Here is a 20843-nt window from a genome sequence, read left to right on the forward strand (position 1 = left end):
GTAGATTTTCAAATAGCGCGCATAGGCGTACTTTTGTTGGCGCTCCAGGCGCCAACAAAAGTATGCTGGATTTTAGTAGATACACGCGGAGCCGCGCGTATCCGCTAAAATCCGGGATCGGCGTGCGCAAGGCTATCGATTTTGTATAGCCGGCGCGCGCCGAGCCGCGCAGCCTACCCCCGTTCCCTCGGAGGCCGCTCCGAAATCGGAGCGGCCTCCGAGGGAATCCTCTAACGCCCTCCCCTCACCTTCCCCTCCCTTCCTCTACCTAACCCACCCGCCAGGCCCTGTCTAAACCCCATCCTTACCGTTGTCGGGGGATTTACGCCTCCCGGAGGGAGAAGTAAATCCCTGTGCGCCAGCGGGCCTCCTGTGCGCCGGGACGTGACCTGGGGGCGGGTACGGAGGGCGCGGCCACGCCCCCAGACTGCTCCGGGCCATAGCCACGCCCCCGTACCCGCCCCCAAAACGCTGCCGACACGCCCCCTAAACGCCGCGACGACCGGGCCCGCCCCCGACACGCCCCCCTCGGAGAACCCCGGGACTTACGTGAGTCCCGGGGCTCTGCGCGCGCCGGTAGGCCTATGTAAAATAGGCTCACCGGCGCGCAGGGCCCTGCTCGCCTAAATCCGCCCGGTTTTGGGTGGATTTAGGCGAGCAGGGCTCTGAAAATCCGCCCCTTAGGGAATGGTATCTCAAGCAGATTCCTGGAGGCTGAACGTAGCAATTGCATGGGCTGATATATTTTAATAGCGGAGACTAAGCAATATGGATCCAGATTATTCAGTGCTTTAAAAACAAGGCACAGAACCTTAAATCATACCCACAGAGCAACTAGAAGTCAGCGTAACTTGGCTAATAATGGTGATACAAGTTCATTTAATGAAGCATCAGTTACCAGGCTTGCTGCTGAATTCTGGATGAACTGTAAAGAATTCAGAGTTGAGGATGATAGACCAAGATAGGCAGAGTTACAGCAGTCCAGAGATGACAGAACCAGTGCTTGGGTGATGGTCCAAAAATCAGCAGGAGTAAGGTACAGCTTTACTGAGCAAAGCATATGTATTTTAAAGTAGGAAAACACGATCACTGACTTTAGCTGGAATCGTAGTGAAAGGAAAGAGTCAACTAGAACATCCAAGCTATGGGCTTGCATCGAGACAGATATAGATTGACCTTGGAAAGTTAAAAAAAAACGGCAAGTCAGCCACATCAGGCCAAGACTTGAATAAGATCTTGGTTTTCCTTACATTCAAGGCCATCTTATTCAGTGTAAGCTGATTCTTTACTTCAGTAATGCTCTCAGAATCTTATGCAAGAGTCATGGACAATGTCAGAGTTAACAGGAGAAAAAACTGCAAATAATTGGCATACATTTTAAAATATACACCAAGCTTCCTAAGCACTGAACAGAGAGGAGTGAGATAGAGGTTAAAAAATGTGGCAGATAGGGAGGATTCTTGAGGCACCCCTGTGTGTCAAGAGTATGAGAGTTGGAGGTAGCATTTCCTATCATTCTGCAGAAGAAACAAGAAGAAAGGTAAGATGAGAACCACAAAAAAACAGTTGAGGAAATACCCAAATATTCCAGACATCTCAATAGAATTCCATGATTAAGGATATTAAAAGCAGAGGAAATATCTAAAAAGGCTACCAGGAATCAAATCCCCCCCTACTGTATCACTAATGTTCTCTGAATCTGCTCGTAAATTGCCCTTGCTGGTAATTGTATTCTTCTGGGATATCCCACTTCCTTGAATAAAGACGTTTCTGTTTTAGGTGCCAATGTTAAGGGACGGATTTTAAGAGCCCTGCTCGCCTAAATCCGCCCAAAACCGGGCGGATTTAGGCGAGCAGGGCCCTGCGCGCCGGTAAGCCTATTTTACATAGGCCTACCGGCGCGCGCAGAGCCCCGGGACTCGCGTAAGTCCCGGGGTTTTCGGAGGGGGCATGTCGGGGGGCGTGTCGGGGCGGGCCCGAACCGCGCTGTGTTTTCGGGGCGTGTCGGGAGCGTTCCGGGGGCGGGCCCGGGGGCGTGGCTATGGCCCTGGGCAGCCCGGGGCGTGGCCGCGCCCTCCGGACCCGCCCCCAGATCGCGTCCCGGCGCGCTAGCGGCCTGCTGGCGCGCGGGGATTTACTTCTCCCTCCGGGAGGCGTAAATCCCCGGAGAAAGGTAAGGGGGGGGTGTAGACAGGGCCGGGCGGGTGGGTTAGGTAGAGGAAGGGAGGGGAAGGTGAGGGGAGGGCGTTAGAGGATTCCCTCCAAGGCCGCTCCGATTTCGGAGCGGCCTTGGAGGGAATGGGGGTAGGCTGCGCGGCTCGGCGCACGCCAGCTATACAGAATTCATAGCCTTGCACGCGCCGATCCAGGATTTTAGTGGATACGCGCGGCTCCGCGCGTATCCACTAAAATCCAGCGTACTTTTGCTTGCGCCTGATGCGCCAGCAAAAGTATGCCTATTCGCGTTTTTTGAAAATCTACCCCTCAGTGTTTATTTACAGCTGATACTGGTGATACTAGTAGCACAAGTTCATGGTTATTTACAGCTGATACAACTGATACTGGTACCACAAGTTCATGGGGATGAAAGAGAGAGAACAATACTGTTAACACAAGGTAGTGGAGGCTTGAGAGAGAGAGAGAGAGAGAGAGAAAGAAAGAGAGAGAGACTGATACTAGTAGTACAAGTTGGGCCCACTTTCCCTTTCAGTCATAACATTGGAGAAGAGATCCCATTTTCCACAGCTTGGCTCTGCTCCAGACTCACTGGATCCAAAGTGGCTCCGACTTAAAATATAAAGGTGAATTTTAAAAGCTCAGTGCACACCAAAACTGGGAGATACGTGACTGTCGGGCCAATGCACATCAAGCGGATTTTAAAAGCTGCCTGTGTATGCGCATATCTCCTGTTATGCGCACAAATGATATGTTACAAAAAAGGGGCAGGGTGTGGGCGTGGTCTGGGAGGGGCATGGGCGATCCTGGATTTAAATTTGCCACATAGATGCTTACACACATAGGCGCACGCCAAAGAGAAAACAGGCAAATCAGCAGGGTTTAAAGGGTTGGGGCTAACAGGGGAAAAGGGAGGCAAATAAACTAGGAGGATCTGGAAGTCCTATTCATTACCTGGGCAAACTGGGAATGAACTGGGAAAACTGGCAATGGCGTCAGTGCACGTATGTTTTAAAATCCCCCAATTTTCGTGGTAGAAGAGGCATTTGTGCGCATAGATGCATGTCCACTTAAAATTGAGTACATATGTGAGCACTTTTAGGCTATTTTATAACATGTGCGCATATATGCACGTATGTTACAAAATGGCTGCGCCCCGACAAACATGTGCACCTGAGTGCCTGTTTAAAAGTTATCATCTTAGTGAATACCACTGGAAAAAACTGAAATAAATGGGAAAATAAAATGAAGTAAACAACATAAAACTGAAATGAAATAATGACCCAAAACAGTTTTTTTTCCATGCACATGCCTAATTATAAATAAAATAAGAATGTTTGCTAATAGCTTAGTTAAATTCAGCTTTCAAGAATAACTCATAATGGTTTGCTCTTAGTATATATGCAATTGGATACCTGTACAATTAATGTTTCCCTCACATTTCAAAGTTAGGCAAGCCCTCCACTGTTGTTATCATACTCTAATAGAAAATCCTCTCCCATCTGACACCTTATTATATTCTAACAACACTTTGCAAAATGCAGAGAGGCTGTTAATCATATTTGCATAATATACACAATCCCCGGACTCTGACTAATGGGGCTGACAAGTAACACTTTACTTTCCCATTAGATGATTCTCAGAGACAAAAAAAACATCCCAATGTCTTGTTCTTCACACTTTCTTCTTTGAAACAATAATTGTGCATCTGAAAATTAGCTTTGGGCTATCTTGTGGGGAAGAGTAACTGTATCTAAAACATTCCAAAAATTTCCAAATATGTGGCCAATGAAAAAAAGATTTTTTAAAATAAAAGTTTTAAATTTATAATAATTCAGATTATCCAAAATTCTGCTGCCAGGCTACTAATGGGAACACATATACACGAACACATCAACCCAGTTTTGCAAATGTTACATTGGCTCCCAATTACATTTCGGATACAATATAAACTCGCAGTTACTATTCATACACTCATTCATAATATTATTCACCGTGGATTGCAGCAACACTAAAAATGTAAACTCTGTCCATAACTTTACGCACCTCCAGTCAGTGCCTTCTAGATACACCCTTTCCTCAGACAGTCCATCTTGAAGAGACTAGGGAACGTGCTTTCTCCATTGCCAGCCTTTTTTTATGGAACTCCCTCCCAAAATAGATAAGAACAGCAGAACCAACGTTTTTCTGAAAAGCTCTTAAAACCCATTTATTTCAAAAGTCATTTTCCATCTGAGCATTATAAAATCATCTATATTGACAATAGTTGGGTCTATCAGTGCTATCAATATCTGTGATTTTGTCTGATTTGTCTTATTGTTGATTGATTCTTATGTAATTTTATTATGTGAGTTTTCATGTACCCTGCCCTGGAAGTAGGGAGGGTAATAAATATTTCTAAATAATAAAATTGATAATGAAATAAAATAAATAAGTTGCCATACTAGGTCACTGATGTCTACGTTGGGAGGGGAGGGGTGGAGGAACTTGGTTTTGAGGGTTTTGGATGTCTGCAGTTGGGTGAAGTATGAGTGTTGTTTTGGGGAGGGTTTTGCAGAGACTTTCTTTGGGGTAGTGGATAACTGGAAAAGTGAAGGCGGTTCCCTTCTGTAATTTTGAGTAGTTGTACCTTTGGGGTCTGGGGTTTTTGTTTGTTGTGCTTGTTCACTGCATTGTAGTATTGTGTTTACTCATGTATCCCAATTGGCTGATTATTCCGATTGATTGTTTTTGGGCACTATTTTTGTATTTGTATAGGTCCCTGTTCCCTTGTTAATGTACTTCCTTTTTTCAATAAAAATCATTTTGAATAAAAAGGGTCCAACAAGTCCAGTATCCTGTTTCCAACAGTGGCCAATAGGGATGTGCAGAGCAAAAGTTTAAGTTCATATGTCCATATGTCCAAAGGGGGTCCCATTTGCGGTCAATATGGACATAAACAAAATTCAATGAGTTGAGTATATGTCCATATGTGCAAATACAAATTTAAACCCCTCACCCTCCTTAATCCCCCCCCCCAAGACTTACCACAACTCCCTGGTGGTCCAGCGGGGTCAGGACGCCATTTCTGACCAACTTTGCAAGGAGCATGTGACGTTGGCGTCACGTCGGAGTGACGCGGCGTCACGTGATTCCCCGCGGGTTCGCGCCAGAACGCTCGTTCGGCCGAAAAGGAACTTTTGGCCAGCTTGGGGGGGCCTCCTGACACCCCCAAGCTGGCCAAAAGTTTCTTTTGGGCCGAACGAGGGTGCCGGAGGGAACTCGTGGGGAATCATGTGATGCCGCGTCACTGCGACGTGGCGCCGACGTCACGTGATTCCCCGCGGGGTCGCTTCCGGGATCCTCGTTCGCCCAAAAGGAACTTTTGGCCAGCTTGGGGGTGTCAGGAGGCCCCCCCAAGCTGGCCAAAAGTTCCTTTTGGGCCGAACGAGGATCCCGGAAGCGACCCCGCGGGGAATCACGTGACGTCGGCGTGACGCGGCGTCACGTGATTCCCCGCGAGTTCCCTCCGGCACCCTCGTTCGGGCGCGAACCCGCGGGGAATCACGTGACGCCGCGTCACTCCGACGTGGCGCCGACGTCACGTGCTCCTCGGAAAGGCTTTCAGAAATGGCGTCCTCACTCCTCGCTGGATCACCAGGGAGTTGTGGTAAGTCTTTGGGGGGGGGATTAAGGAAGGTGAGGGGTTTAAATTTTTATTTTGGATCAACAATCGCGATTTCCAACTTATCCAACATAGCTATGTTGAATAAGTTGGAAATCCGATTGTTTATGTCTTATCACTTTTTTAAGTTAAAAAAAAATAATAAGTAGCGTTTTACATTTATGTTCAATACGAATGCACACCCCTAGTGGCCAATCCAAGTCACAAGTACCTGACAAGTACCCAAACATTAAACAGATTCCATGCTACTAATGGCAGTAATAGCAGTGACTATTCCCTAAGTCAACTTGATTAACAACAGTTTATGGACTTTTCCTCCAGGAACTTATCAAAACCTTTTTTAAACCCAGCTAAAATAAATCCCCTTACCACATTCTCTGGCAATGAATTCCAGAGCTTAATTGTCCATTGAGTAAAAAATAATTTTCTCCAATTTGTTTTAACTTCATGGAATGCTACCTAGACCTTCTATTATCTGAAAGAGTAAATAACTAATTTACATTTTCCAATTCAAGTCCTCTCACGCTTTTATAGAACTCTATCATACCCCCCTTAGCCATTTCTTCTCCAAGCAGAACATCCCTAAATTCTTTAGCCTTTCTTTATAGGGAGGCTGTTCCATCCCCTTTATCATTTTTGTCACCCTTCTCTGTATCTTCTCCAGTGCATCTATATCTTTTTGAGATGCAGCGTCCAGAATTGCACACAGTATTCAAAGTGCAGTCTAACCATGGACAGCATTATGGCATTCTCTGTTTTATTCATAATTCCCTTCCTAATAATTCTTAACATTCTGTTAGTTTTTTTGACCGTCACAGCACACTGAGCTGACGATTTCAATGTATTATCCACTATGATGCCTAGATCTCTTTCCTGGGTGGTAACTTCTAATATGGAACCTAACATCACGTAAATACAGTATGGGTTATATTTCTCTATATGAATCACCTGGCACTTGTCCACATTAAATTTCATCTGCCATTTGGATGCCCAATCTTCCAGTCTCACAAGGTCCTGCAATTTACCACAATCTGCATGTGATTTAACTACTCTGAATAATTTGTGTCATCCACAGATTTGATCACCTCACTCATCATAACCCTTTCCAGATCATTTATAAATATATAGAAAAGCACAGGTCTAAGAAAGGCTCTCTGAGACACTCTACTGTTTACCTATTTCCACTAAAAAAAATCTGACCATTTAATCCTACTCTCTGTTTCCTGTCTTTTAACCAGTTTTCAATCCACAAAAGGATATTGTTTCCTATCCCATGACTTTTTAGCTTTCTTAGAAGCCTCTCATTAGGGACTTTGTCAAACACCTTCTGAAAATTCAAATACACTGTATCCACTGGTTCACCTTTATCTACATGTTTATTAATCCCTTCAAAAAAATGTAGCAGATTTGTGAGGCAAGACTTCTCTTGGGTAAATTCATGCTGGCTGTTTCCCAATAAATCATGTCTATTTGTATGTTCTGAGATTTTGTTCTTTAGAAAAGTTTCCACTATTTTTCCAGGCACTGAAGTCAGGCTCAGCAGTCTATAGTTTCCTGGGATCACCTCTGGATCCCTTTTTAAATATTGGGATAACATTGGCCACCCTTCAATCTTCAGGTATAATAGATTATTTTAATGATAGGTTACATATTTTTACTAATAGGTCTGAAATTTCATTTTTAGTTCTTTCAGAATCCTGGGGTGTATACCATCTGGTCCAGGTGATTTGCTACTCTTCAGTTTGTCAATCTGGCCTACTACATCTTACAGGTTCACAGTGATTTAGTTCAATTCATCTGAATCATCACCTTTGAAAACAGCCTCTGGAACAGGTATCTCCCCAACATCCTCATTAGTAAACATAGAAGCAAAGAATTCATTTAGTCTTTCCACAATGGCCTTATCTTCCTTAAGTGACCCTTTAACCACTCGATCATTTAATTATCCAACCAACTCCCTCTCAGGTTTGCTTCTTTGGATATATTTTTAAATGTTTTTATTATGAGTTTTTGCCTCTATAGCCAACTTCATTTCAAATTCTCTCTTAACTTGTCTTATCAATGTTTTGTATTTAACTTGACAATGCTTATGCCTTTTCCTTTTTTCTTCAGATGGATCCTATTTCCAGTTTTTGAAGGAAGTTTTTTTTGGCTAAAATAGCTTCTTTCATCTCATCTTTTAATCATGCCAGTAATCGTTTGGCCTTTCTTCCACATTTATTAATATGTATAAATCATCTGGAATGCACTTCTAAAATGGTATTTTTAAGCAATGTTCATACCCATTGTACACTCTTAAGGCCCAATTTTAAAAGGGCCTCGCATGTAGAAAAGGGGGTTATGCTTGTGGCCGGGCCTTGTGATTGCCGCGCACATTTTACAAAGGGCCCGACCATGCATGTAACCCCTGTTATGCACCGAAGTGCCGGGCCTGCTGAAAATAGCGGCCCTGGGGCTGTGGGCTAGGACAGCGCAGTAAGTATTAAAATAAAAAATTAGGAAGGGTAGAGTTAGGGTTAGAGAAGTCCCCTCACAGTCCACTCCTTAATTGGAGAGAACTGGGAGGGAACTGGGGACCAACCAATTGCGTCGCTATATGTAGGTTAGAAAATTCCCTTCCCGTGCGTGTGCGAGTCAGTGCGCGTATGTTGTAAAATTGTCACGTCCATGTGCATGCACCGAGAATCGCAAGCACATGGATGCACGCGCGTAAAATCGATCCTTTACCTTTGCAGCTGCACCTTTCAGTTTTCTTCTATTTTCCTCACTGTATCAGTTTCCCTTTTGAAAGTTTAGTATTAGAGCTGTAGATTTACATATTGTTCCCCTTCCAGTCTTTGGCTCAAATTTCATCAAGTTATGATTATTATTGCCAAGTGGCCCCACCACTATTACCTCTCTCACCAAATCCAGCATTCCACTAAGAATTGGATCTAAAATAGGTCCCTCTCTTATTGGTTCCTGAACCAATTGCTCCATGAAGTAGTCATTTATTCAATCCAGGAACTTAACCTATCTAACATGTCCTGCTGTTACATTTACCCAGTCAATATTGGGTAATTGGTATCTCTCAATATTACTTCACTGCCAAATTGGTTAGCTTCCCTGATTTCTCAAAACATTTCATCATCTGTCTCAGTTTGGCCAGGTGGATGATAGTATACTCCTATCGCTAAACTCTTACCCAACACACATGGAATCTTGTATGATCTTTATCCTGTTGAACTCTATGACATCCCGGACATAAAGAGTCACCTCTGCCCCCCCCCCCCCCCACACACACACACACATACATACACACACACATCAAGTTGATCCTCCCTATCATTGCAATATAATTTTTACTCTGGTATAGCACTGTCAGTTATCTTCCTTCTACCAGATTTCTGAGATGCTATACAATCTAATCCTTCCATCCTGCATCTTAGACTTCTGGCACTGGCTTACAGACATTTCAAAGTGTGTTTTTTGTATGTATTGACAACCTGCTTTTCAGTTGATAGGAATAATTTGGAATCCTTCAGCGCAAGTGATTCTTTACTTATAGGTACATGGACTTCTTTTGCTTTTATTGGAACCATTCTGTTGAGTTGCGCTAACTTTCCTTTTTCATTAATATCCTTCGAAGATACCTCCCTCTAAACCATGCACTCCTGAGCAAATATCATCTTTCCCCCTTGTTTTAGTTTAAAAGTTGCTCTATCTCCTTTTTAAAGGTTGGCAACAGCAACCCAGTTCCACCCTGGTGAAGGAGGAGCCTGTCCTTTCAGAAAAAACTCCTCCTTCCCCAAAAGGTTGCCCAGTTCCTTAAAAAACTGAATCCCTCTTCCCTGTACCATTGTCTCATCCATGCATTGAGACTCCGGAGCACTGCCTGCCTCTGAGGATCTGCACATAGAACAGGGAGCATTTTAGAGAATGATACCCCGGAGGTTCTAGATTTTACTTTTCTACCTAAAAGCCTAAATTTGGTTTCCAGAACCTCCCGCCCACATTTTCCTATTTTATTGGTGCCTACATATACCATGACAGTTGGCTCCTCCCCAGTACTGTCTAAAAGCTTATCTAGGTGAAGCATGAAGTCTGCCACCTTCACACCAGGCAAGCAAGTTACCAGGTAGTCCTCACATCCACCAGTCACCCAACTATCTACATTCCTAATAATCGAGTCATCAGCTATGACAGCCAATATAACCCTTCCCTCTTGGTCAATATCCCTGGGAGACTCATCCTCAGTGTGAGAAGACAATGCATCACCTGTAAAGCAGGTCCTTGCTACAGGATCACTTCCTGTTACACCAGGATGATGCTCTCCAACCAGGAGACCTTCCTGATCCAAGACAACACCAGTCTGCCATACTGGAGTTGGGACTTGGTGTTGTGTTCGTGCCTGTTCTTGCCCTCGCTCTACCCTCTCTACCTTTGTGGCGACTCCCTTCGGGTATGACGGACAGATGTTGCCGCGGCTTCTCCTCACCGTGTCTTCCTGGAATCTCTGGGCTGGCCTGATGCTGTGGATCTGCCATGTTCCTGATGACGTAAGGGCACGCGCGCACGCTCCAGAGATGTTCCGGCAAGGGCACAAACCTCGGGGGCATCCACCCGTAGTGACGTCATCCGCTTCCAACTTAAAATGTCTTCATTTGCTACTTCGAATCGAATTAGCAAGGGGAAATCTTTCTCTGCTGCTCTGCCTCCACAAACTTACCAAGGGGTACTCGCTCCTCGGGGGCCCCGCTCTCTCTTCTTGATTTCAGACTGTTAAGACGGGATCTGGTACTCGCTTTTCGAGGGCCTACATCCCTGAATGCTCAGAAGACTCCTTAATGCCTGGAAGCAATCGCAGACGTGAGTTCTATTACAGATAGGAATAGGTAATCACTCCACAAGGTCCTATGTTCCTAATCTCTGAAGACTCCCTTCTGTCTAAGACGTTATCGCAGGTACAGAGATTGTGAGTTCTCATTGCAGATTGCAGATAGGAACCGGTACTCGCTCCATGAGGGCCCATGTTCCTGAAACCCTTCACAGACTCTCTTCTATCTCAGAAGTTATCGTATACCTATATCTGGTACATTACTATTTCATATTGCAGATAGGAACTGGTACTCGCTCCACGAGGGTCCATGTTCCTAGAACCCTTCACAGACTCTCTTCTATCTCACAAGCTATCGCATACCTATATCTTCTGAAGTACTATTACAGATTGCAGATAGGAACCGGCACTTGCTCCACAAGGGCCTATGTTCCTAAAACCTTCCAAAGACTCTCTTCTATTACAGAAGCCACCTCATACACAGATATTGTGAGTTCTTATTCCAGACTGCATATAGGAACCAGTAGTCGCCTACGGCTCCTGTTCCTGAATATACTGAAGACTCTCTGTTGCACTGAAGCCATTACAAGATATCTATAATTGTGAGTGTATGATCTACTACTGGTTATATATCCAGCATACCCTGTCTACTCACTATCTATAGTCTCTCTCTACAGCTCAGCAACCCAGAGATCACAGTTCCAGTATCTGAGGGACTTCAGCCCTGCCTGGCACAACTCACTACTGCCATCTCTGGTGGTTCTACTTCCTGTCTAATAATGAACTATCTGTGTTTGTCTCCATACTCCAGCCTAGCCAGTGGTCCCTCTCAGGATATTCTCCTGGGGGTGCTGTCATCTGCCTTCGGCCCAAGGATTCACCAATTTCCATTCAGTGTTTATTCCTTACACTACTAGAGCGGTATCATACAGACTGCCATTCTGTGGGAGCCAACCCACAACAGATTATTAACTCCATCTACAGAGTATATCATTCTGCAGACTACTCCCCTCTGGAGAAGCAGATCCATATCAGACTGCTAACTCCGCCTCTCTGGCGGGGTGATCTACATCAGATTGCCAGCTCCTCCCCTCTGGGGGAGCTGATCAATAATAGATTATTAACTCCGCCCCCCTTGGCGGGGTGAGCACTAACAGATTGCTAACTCCTTAGCAGATATATAACAGATTGCTAACTCCTTAGCAGATATATAACACTTGGCTACTATGTCCCTGAAGGTCTCATCTATATACCTCCCTGTATGACTCAGCTCTTCCAGATCTGCCACTCTAGCCTCCAGAGATTGAATTCATTCTGTGAGAACCAGGCACTCTTTGACCAGGTGCATGCATACAACCTCTCACCAGCGGGTAAAAAATCATAATACACTTGATGAAAAAGACTGGAAGGCTTGTTGCTGGACTGCTGCCTTCATCTTAATTTTGTTAAGTTCTTAGTTAAGTTTAGGTTGCTACTGGTGTAGGACTGTGTAAAATTAGAGTCTAAATTTATTGGTATATTCACTACTAATATGGTGGTGACCTACCAGGGAATAATTAAACTCTCAATAAGGGCAAGTACAATAAACATGTTATCTCAGACACACACAAACTCTATTACCTCCCTCTGACTTGCTTTTTATCTCAGTCTCTCTCTCTCTCTCTCTCACACACACACACACACACACACACACACACACACACACACACAGTCTAAAGAATAGAACCCACTATTTCACCTCTCCTCAAACGTTTTTAAGTCCTAAGATTTTCCAAAACAATACTTATTGATCCTCTTCAGACACCAGCAAGATGATCCTCTCCTCTCAATGTTCCTACTGGATTGAGGGTTACTGAGCTCTTCCTCTGCAATATATCTTGTGCTTTAATGTTTTAAAAGTAATCGTCCATTACAGAGCCATAGTAATATTCAAACTTTAATATGGATTTCAGTAGGTAGATAGAACCGTTTTTAAATTAGATTTGGGGGTGGGGGAAAGCTGACAGTCACTCAGGAGCACAAGATTTGGAGTGAGATATCTTCATAGGATACAGCTAAAAACAGGGGAAATTAAAGTATCCTGATAAAGAGGATGTGGAGGTAGCCCAGCTGGTTATAAATGAAAAGCAAATATTAAGATCCCAAATTATTTAAATCACATTAATAAGCAGGCTATGAACAGAAATACAAATAATACATTTGGCTATAGAAAAGAAATATAATGTATTTATTTAGGCATTTTATATGCTGTTGTTCCAAAAATAGAATATATGACACTAAAAAAAAAAAAGAAAGCCTAGGGTTGTGCTTGAGGGAAAAATGTATTTTGTTTTTCTATTTGTTCATTTTATTTTTGGCACGTACTATTTTTTTTACAGTGTGAATACTTCTGTGAATAGCATGTACCAAAATGACTTAGCATGCTCTAAAGTATTTTAGCAATGCTAAATCATTTTTGTGCAAGCTATTCACAAATGTACGTGCAAATTAAAAAAATAGCATGTGCTAAAATGACATAAACCAAAACGATATTCAGAGGGCCAGTAATTTTCAAACAGATGTGCAGGCACACATATATCCATGTGTGTGTGCCTGCGTGGTAAGATACGTGTCAATTTTATATTCTGCATGCACATATGTGCATATATTATAAAATAGCTCTGATACACGTATGCGCGCGCTTAATTTTACAAATGTGCGTGCACAGCCACATAATATCGGCTTTGAGCTATGCAAGTGAAGGAATTTTATAACAAGCATGCATCCATGCCCGGACCAGTTTCACTAGTTTGTCCACTAGTTTACCCGGTCTACAACTAGGTCCTCCAAACCTCCCTAGTTCTTTAGCTTGCCCTCTCCACAGTTAACCCAGACCACTTAAACACCTCAAATATGCATGGAATTAGTTTTATTGAGACTTACATCTCCTCCACAGCAGAAGTAACTTTACGCTCAAATATACCTGGGCACACATATACTTGTGCATGCATCTCTTGGCCCCACCCACACTCACACTCCACCCACATTCAGCCCCTTTTTTCCCAATGAAAGATATTCATGCATTGGGACTTGTGCACATATGTGAGCAGCTTATAAAATATGGTGAATACGCACATGTGCTAGATGCGTGCACATCTCCCAATTCTGGCGTGTGGCCAGCTTTTAAAATCTGTAAAGTCTGCTTGGCAAAAGAAACAGAGGGTCAGGCTGTGTGACCTGTGTGAACTTGATCTTGTGTCCAGTGTTTGGAGACTTGCATGTAGGCAATGTGTAACCTTACATAAAAGAGGAACTAGAAAATGGCAGGAAGCAGACTGATAAATGATGTGTTACTACAGGTATCGTGGTAAAGCAGAACAAGACAGAACAAGTACATATATGATACTAAGAAATGGAACTATGTTGGGAGTAGGGGGAAGTAGGGTAACTGGAAATTAATTGCTACATAAGAACATCAGAACATAAGATATGCCATACTGAGTCAAATCAAAGGTACATCAAGTCCAGTATCCTGTTTCCAACAGTGGATAATCCAAGTAACAAGTACCTGGCAAGTACACAAACATTAAATAAATGTTTGTGTACTTGTGTAATAGCAATTTATGAATTTTTCCTTCAGGAACTTGTGTAATAGCAATTTATGAATTTTTCCTTCAGGAACTTATCCAAACCTTTTTTAAACCCAGTTACCCTAACTGCTGTAAACACATCCTCTGGTAATGAATTCCAGAGCCTAACTATGCACAGAGTGAAAAAGAATATTCTTCGATTTGTTTTAAATGAGCTACTTGCTAACTTCATGGAGTCCCCCTAGTCCTTCTAATATCCGAGAGAGTAAATAACTGATTTATATTAAATTGTTCAAGTCCTTTCATGATTTTGTAGACCTCTATCATATCCCCCCTCTGTCATCTCTTCTCCAAACTGAACAGCCCTAACTTCCTTAATCTTTTCTCATGGGACAGCCATTCCATGCCCCTTATCATTTTGGTCAACCTTCTCTGCACTTTCTCCAGTGTAACAATATATTTTTGAGATGCGGCAACCAGAATTGCACACAGCATTCAAGGTGTGGTCTCACAATGGAGCAATACAGAGGCATTATGAAATCCTCTGGTTTTTTTGCCATTCCTTTCCTAATAATTCCTAACATTCTGTTTGCTTTTTTGATTGCCACAGCATATTGAGCTGATAATTCCAATGTATTATCCACTATGATGCCTAGAACTCTTTCCTGGGTGGTAACTCCTAAGATAGAGCCTAACATTATGTAACTACAGCAAGGGTTATTTTTTCCTATATGCATCACTTTGCACTTGTCCATGTTAAACTTCATCTGCCATTTGGAAGCCCAATCTTCCAGTCTTGCAAAGTCCTCCTGCAATTTATCACAATCCACTTGAGATTTACTGGAAATTTACAAGAAATCTAATGACACATGATGGGAGGGCTAAAAATGGTCAGAGAGTACAAAGCTTATAGCATTAAAAAAATGTATATAAACTGAGCTGTGACAGGCTTTTAGGGAAGGAGGTAAAAATCAGCTTTATTCTAGCCTTCTGAGAAACCTGGCCGCCTTCCCAATACTTTGCTGGAACAAGGCATATCAATAAAGCTTATGTCTATTGCTTACCTTGTGTCCTGAGTATTGGTTACTAAGGGCAAAACACACATTTTGATGACACCAACATGATTCCCAGGCATGGTCTGGAAGGCTGCAAAGGTTGTTATCCTCCACAGGACAGAGAAGTACAGAGTAATCTCGGCAGAGATGTCCAAGAGGAAATTGTGACAGTAAGTGAAGCCGTACAAAGACAACTCCATAAGGACCAGAAGTTGCAAATATAAAATCTATTTCTATTGTACTGTTTAGTTTAGTTTCTTCTGTTATAGGGGATGCCCACTGAGTTTTAGAAAAATTTTGTTCTTGCAATATAAGCTTCAGTATGTCTGATTCTGCTCTAATGTTGCTTGTAGACATAGTTTGTGCAGCATTTCCTTTAAACAAAAAACTTGTGCTGCAGCACAACAAAAATTGGTTTAAGGCAGCAAAACCTAGCTCTTTTCATGTTGGCCACCAGAAGGCTCCTTGGCAGATGCCTCACTTTCAGGGCTCTGAAGTTTCCTACTGGAAAATAAGAAGGATAAATCTCTTGAAAAACATTTGCAAGTTTTGGACTTGTGGGAGATAGAGACTGTGGATCTAAAGAATCTTTTAACACTAAGACAAAATTCTGATTTGATTTTTTAAATTGTTACTTGCCTTTTCCAGTAACGATTGGCAAGTGTCAGTATTAGTAACTGTTTGAAACTGGATCTTATGTTTATGTCTGATTGCTGCTAAGGTGTGAATGAGCTACCATATCGCAATAAAGAACTGCTTTCTGCCCAAATCCTGGAATAGGGATCCACTCCAGGAATCACAGCCCAATCTCAATTTATACTTGCTGAGGACACCACAATTGTGTAGGGATTCAGAATTGGGTCATGGGGAGACACAGGGGTTCTTCTAGTGAGAATATTGATGATTCTCTTGCTGTAGAAGTGTTATTGATCTGATGCCTGATGGGAGGAGTAATCAGATAGTAGTTAGCAATCTGTTCAAGACTGAGTTGCTGGAGTAGCAATCAGTTGTTATATATGAGAGTTGAGGGTGGTTGGACCAGTGGCAGATGACCACGCCCCCTGGGGATGATCCCAAGAGGGACCACTGGTCAGGCTCAGAGTTTGGAGACAAACACACACTAGTTCTTTTATTAGACAGTATACTGAACCACCAGAGATGGCAGTAGTGAGCTGGCAAGCCCGGCTGGGCTATAGTCCCTCAGATACTGGAACAGTGATCCCTGGAGACTGAGCTGAAGAGAGACTGAGAAATAGTGAGAAGGCAGGGTATGCAGATGTAACACTCACACAATGTCCCAATGAAGCCCAGGAGCTGGAAAGTATAGGCCCTCAAGGAGCGAGTACCAGGTTCCAGGGAAAGCTCAGAGAGAACGATGGTAACTCACTAATGTAGCTGATATAGTTGGTAGTGAAGACTTCCAGGCAGAAGAGTATACGAAGTGAGTCTGGGATCAGGGCCCTCGAGGAGCGAGTACCGGTTCCAAACTGTCACCTGAAAAAACAAAGAGAGAGAGAGGCCCCCGAGGAGTGGGTACCTCTGGTAAGTCTGAGGAGGCAGAGTTGCTTAGGTAGCGAAACCTTTGCTAACTCCATGTGTTAGCAAAATCCAAGACCTTAAATATCCGTCGCGGGTGACGTCATCTTCGGGGGACGCCCCCCCCCCCCCCCCGAGGTTCGCGCCAATGCCGGTACTTCAATCGGGACCGCACCGCACGCATCCCTAGGCCTCCAGGAAACATGGTGATTACAACATCGAGCCAGTCCGGGAATGCCAGAGGACAAGTGGCAGGAGAACGCCGTGGTAGCCAGTCTTCCCGCGGATGGAGAGGGAGGCGCCAGAGAGGTAAGGAGGGTGGAGAGAGGGCATCGGGCACCGACGGACACAACAGTACCCCCCTTCAAAGGGCGACTTCCTCTTTGGGTATCAGGCTTAGGTTTTGAAGGATGCACGAGATGGAACTGACGAAGCATCTCTTTGTCCAGGATATTGGTCTGAGGCTCCCACGAGTGGACTGCGGGGCCGAAACCTTCCCACTTTAGAAGGTATTCAAAAGTCTTGCCTCTTCTACGAACATCCAGAATCTCTGTGATTTTGAGTTCTATTTCATCTTCTGAACTGAAAATAAGTGAGTCTTGAGATTTTGAAAATAGTTCACTAGGATTGTCTTCATCTTGAGGTATAGAAGAACAGTCACTGGTTAGTGCATTGTTCTCATCTAAAGATATTGAAGAACATTCACTAGTTAGTGCATTGACCTCGTCTTGAATTATTGAAGAACATTCTCTGATTAGTATATTGTCCTCCTCTTGAGGTATTGAAGAACATTCACTGGTTAGTGCATTGTCTTCATCTTGAGGAATTGAAGAACATTCACTGGTTATTGCATTGTCTTCTTTACCCTCAAGGCAAATGTCCACACCAGCTGGCAACTTTGATGGTTGAGTAAAGCCCCTCTGGAGATTTTTTTCCGATGTTACTTTATTCTCAAATGCTGAGAGTACACCTTTCCCTTCGGAGACTCCATCTTAGACTTCTGTTGAATGGTACAATCATAGGACTCCAGTGGAGGAAGAATATCAACTACTCCCTTGGAGAAGACCCCGAAGGGGATGCTTTGGAGCAGCAGGCCCAGTACTGCTGGAGTCACAGGTCTGGCAATAATAGGTGATATCTCCTTAAGGCATTTCCCATGACATTCTGGGCCCCAGTGGGAGAGATCCAGAGATGCCCAGTCGAATTGGGGTTGGTGTACTTGCAACCAGGGTAACTCCAGGACGATAGGGTGCACAGCCTTTTCCAGTACAAAGAAGGAGAGCGATTCCGTATGAAGAGCTCCGGTGCGGAGAGTAACTAATTCAGTTTGGCAAGTAACATCTCCCGGTAAGGGCTCTCCATGAATGGAGGATAATCGTAGTGGGTCTTTCAACTTGATGAAGGGAATCCTCAAATATTCCACTAGACTTCTGAGAATGAAGTTGCCTCCTACCCCCGAGTCCACCAGGGCAGGAGTCTGAACCGTGACAGGTCCATAGGTCAAGGAGACTGGGAGAGAGAACGAAGAGGATGCAGTAAGGCCCAAGAATAGTCCTCCTGTAGGACTTTGGCCCGTTCTTGCTTTTGGATGAATAGAGCATGTAGAGACATCGTGGCCAGACTGACCACAGTACATGCAAAGGCCACTCTTCTTCCGAAATCTTCTCTCTTTGGTAGACAAGTGTCCACGACCAAGTTGCATAGGTTCATCTGTATCATCAGCAGGGATTACTGAAACCATCCGAGGTGTAGAGACAGCACTGGCCTGTTTCAACCCGGGTACCACCCTAGGCCGGAGTTCCTTCACCTTGTCCCGGAGTCATAGATCAATCCGAGTAGCTAGGGATATTAATTCGTCCAGCGAGTCAGGTGTTTGGCGAGCGGCCAGCTCGTCCTTCAAACAGTTATCCAGGCCTCTGCAGAAGAGAGTCTTGAGACATCTGGGGTCCCAGCAAAGTTCTGCCGCAAGAGTTTTGAACTCTATGGCAAATTCAGCCAATGATCTGCTGCCTTGCTTCAAATCCACTAAAGCAGAACCAGCTACAGACATTTGAGCAGGGTCATCGAAAACAGATTTAAACAAGTCCATAAATGCTTCTATGTCCTGCAAAATAGAGTCCTTGCATTCCCACAAGATAGATGCCCACGACAAAGCCCTACCATCCAGGCATGAAAGGATGTAGGTAGTCTTAGAGAGAGCTGTAGGAAATAGAGACGGCTCTAAGGCAAAATGCATGCAGCACTGGTTTAAAAAGCCCTGGGTCTTCTGGATTTCTCCGGGAAAAGCGGATTGGAGCCGCCAGTGGTACAGCAGTCTTCACAGTTACCTCCGGTGACTGACCTTCTTGGTTGGAGGATTGGGCCTTGAACCTTCTGTGTGTGAAGTTGATGAGTCCATGGAGTTAGCAATCTGTTATTGATCTGATGCTAAGAGTTAGTAATCTGTTATTGATCTGATGCCTATTGGGAGGAGCAATCAGATAGTAGTTAGCAATCTGTTCAGGACTGAGTTGCTGGAGTAGCAATCTGTTGTTATATATGAGAGTTGAGGGTGGATCCTTGGACCAGTGGCAGATGACCACGCTCCCGGGGGATGATCCCGAGAGGGACCACCGGTCAGGCTGAGTTAGGAGACAAACACACACTAGTTCTTTTATTAGACAGTATACTGAACCACCAGAGATGGCAGTAGTGAGCTGGCAAGCCCGGCTGGGCTATAGTCCCTCAGATACTGGAACAGCGATCCCTGGAGGATGAGCTGAAGAGAGACTGAGAAATAGTGAGTAGGCAGGGTATGCAGATGTAACACTCACACAATGTCCCAATGAAGCCCAGGAGCTGGAAAGTATATAGGCCCTCAAGGAGCGAGTACCTGGTTCCAGGGAAAGCTCAGAGAGAACGATGGTAACCCACTGATGTAGCTGATATAGTTGGTAGTAAAGACTTCCAGGCAGAAGAGTATGTGAAGCGAGTCTGGGATCAGGGCCCTCGAGGAGCGAGTACCAGTTCCAGACTGTCACTTGAAAAAAACAAAGAGAGAGCGAGGCCCCCCGAGGAGCGGGTACCTCTGGTAAGTCCAAGGAGGCAGAGTTGCTTAGGTAGCAAAACCTTTGCTAACTCCATGTGTTAGCAAAATCCAAGACCTTAAATATCCGTCGCGGGTGACATCATCTTCGGGGGACGCCCCCCTGAGGTTCGCGCCAATGCCGGTACTTCAATCAGGGCTGCGCCATGCGCGCGCCCCTAGGCCTCCAGGAAACATGGCGATTATAGCGTCGAGCCGGTCCGGGAACACTCGAGGACAAGTGGCAGGAGAACGCCGCAGTAGCCAGTCTTCCCGTGGATGGAGAGGGAGGCGCCAGAGAGGTAAGGAGGGTGGAAAGAGGGCATCAGGCACCGACGGACACAACAAGAAGCAATTGCTAGTATTGAAGTTTTAGAACTTGAAAGGACACAGGGAGCTGAAGAGTTAACTGAGTTTACTGATAAGGGGACCAGAGCTAGCGAGAAGGAGGGGAAGTGGGGGTATGTAAAACTGAAAGTGTTTTTCATATGCAAATAGAAATGGAGAAGAAAATTCATTTACATTAATTGATTTTTCTTTTTAAATTTATAAACAGACTGGAGAATTAAAGATGTGGAGAAATGAGTTGGTTTTTGCAGAAAATGAATTTATTTTAGTAGATTGTTTAAGAATGTTTAGTTTCGTTTGTGCTGAAGTGTGATTTGATATTTATCAAAGTGACAGCAGAGAATGTATACGTCTCTTAATGTTAGCATTGAATTTATAGAAAAACTAATACTGTGTGGTTTCATATAAACTCTGGGAAAATAAATACTTGTATATGAATTAGATAAGGAAGGTGAATGACTGATTGGGAAATAGAGAGGGAGCAGTTGTCTTGTCTATTTTCCCTGAATATACTATAAGTTTTGTTTACATTTGTTTTTTTATTTCTGACCCTGGCACACTGAGTTACAGAATGTGGAACTGCTGAGGAGATGGCTGTGGCAGGAGTCAATGCTAA

The sequence above is a fragment of the Rhinatrema bivittatum genome, chromosome 3 (assembly GCF_901001135.1).
Source record: "Rhinatrema bivittatum chromosome 3, aRhiBiv1.1, whole genome shotgun sequence".
NCBI classification, from domain to species: Eukaryota; Metazoa; Chordata; class Amphibia; order Gymnophiona; family Rhinatrematidae; genus Rhinatrema; species Rhinatrema bivittatum.